The sequence below is a fragment of the Dermacentor albipictus genome, chromosome 10 (assembly GCF_038994185.2).
Source record: "Dermacentor albipictus isolate Rhodes 1998 colony chromosome 10, USDA_Dalb.pri_finalv2, whole genome shotgun sequence".
NCBI lineage: Eukaryota > Metazoa > Arthropoda > Arachnida > Ixodida > Ixodidae > Dermacentor > Dermacentor albipictus.
Window position 1 is genome coordinate 8772155 of NC_091830.1, and position 1960 is coordinate 8774114.

Below are 1960 nucleotides of genomic sequence, written 5' to 3' on the forward strand. Positions count from 1 at the left end.
TTAATAATTAAGTGATGGGTTAGCATGGTACTAACCACCGATGACGACAAATTTCGAGAGAAAAAAAAAACATTTATTCTCCATGGTGAGGCGACTTCCTCGTAAGGTGGAGCCCTCAGTTCAGGGCCGTGATGGCTCACGCCACTCCGCGTGCCCGCTGTATCAGCCGTCGCTGCTCTTGCGGGTCTAAGTTGGTCAGCGCAGTCTCCCAGGTGTAAGGTGGAGGTTAAAGAATAGCAGAGTAACCCGGAGGGTGCGAGCATTCCTAGGTGCAGTGGTACACTGTGGTCTCTGCTGCATAGTAGGGACAGTGCGATGGCTATTGTGGGGGTGGAAGAGGTGAAGATAAAAGAGTCTGGGGAATGAATTAGTTTCTAGCTGTTGCCACGCGACAGCATCTAATGTAGGGGGGGAAGTGTCTCCTGCTATCGCTACAATGTTGATTTTCAGTGTAGTTCAGTGGCTCTGTCGTTGCGTAGTCTGGGTTGGACAGCTCTTCCAATGGCGGCCGGTTAATGAACTCTCGGGTTACCGCATTAGCGCCTTCATTGCCAGGTAGAGAGGCGTGTCCAGGTGTCCACATGATATGCAACATCTGCGTAGCTATGTAGCTTGTAATGACATAAGAACGCAGCGTGCGTAGGGATTCACCCTTCCCTTGTGGCAAAGTTCTGCGGGTGGTTTGTGAACCAGTGACCAATGCGATAGGTCCATCCGGTGACGGTATGGTTGAAGCGTGTATGAGGACTATAGGGCGACAGAAAGCTCTTCCGCCGTGCTACTGTTCACAGTGTTGAGCGTGACCAAACCCCTCAGAGTGTCTGTGCCATCTAGTACGACTAGGCACAGGACGATACGCAGAAACTTGCTAGCCTACTGCGAGTCAAAACGTATAACTGCTCACATCCAGACTGCGCCTAGATCTTACCTGTCTCATGTACGTGTCCGACACGTGCACCAGGCTGGCTTCTTTAGTCACTTGTTGAATGCTTCGAGCCTGCAACATTGTTAGCATTTATAACCAATCAAGGGAATCGAAAAGAAGCATTAAACAAATGACGGGGTTTTACGTGCCAAAATTGCTTCCTGGTTATGAGGCACGCCGTAGTGGGAGACTCCGGAAATTTCTACCACCTGGCATTCTTTAACCTGCACCTAAATCTAAGTACACGAGTGTTTTCGCATTTCGCCCCCATTGAAATGCGGCCGCCGTGACCGGGATTCGATCCTGCGACCTCGAGCTCAGCAGCCGAACACCATAGCCACTGAGCAACCATGGCGGGTAAAAAGAAGTATAGATCATATGGAGATAAAAGGGGGTGCTGCCTCCCAAGGAGTAATTCACCCTAACATTAAACAGATGTCGTCCCGGTATGCTGCCTAGAGGGACAGTGGTTGTAATTTGAATGATTGTATATGATTTGTTTTTAATAAAGACAGTGCAATCTGTGCTTCAGGCATGCGCCTATAAGATTTTGTGCGACGCCATGATATCCGTAAGGAGGTAAATTTTTCATTAGTAAATCAAGAATAATAATTGAAGGCCACGCTAAAATGAAACAGAGCACCCACAATAACTGAGAAGGCCACAGAGCTGTTAAGAATTTATTTATTTTGATTTATCAGAGTCAGTTGCATAGACATATGCGTGCGAAAGGCATATTAAGATTTCGCGACTAGATCATTTCAAAAGAGCCAGCTATACGGTGAAACATTACAATTGTAATCTATGGAAGAAATCGGCAGAATAGATATTGGCCAGACTTACATATTGTGGTCCTATAACCTTTTTTTAAGTGCAGTTATGACTTCGGCAGTTTGCATTTTACAAGCAAACATGCTGATACAAAGACTGAGGCTGTTTACGCTTACCAATAGCCTCATCAACACCTTACCAATAGAAGTGAAGACCGCCAGTAACCTTGTGTTCTCCATAAAAATATTATATCTTTCAAAGATT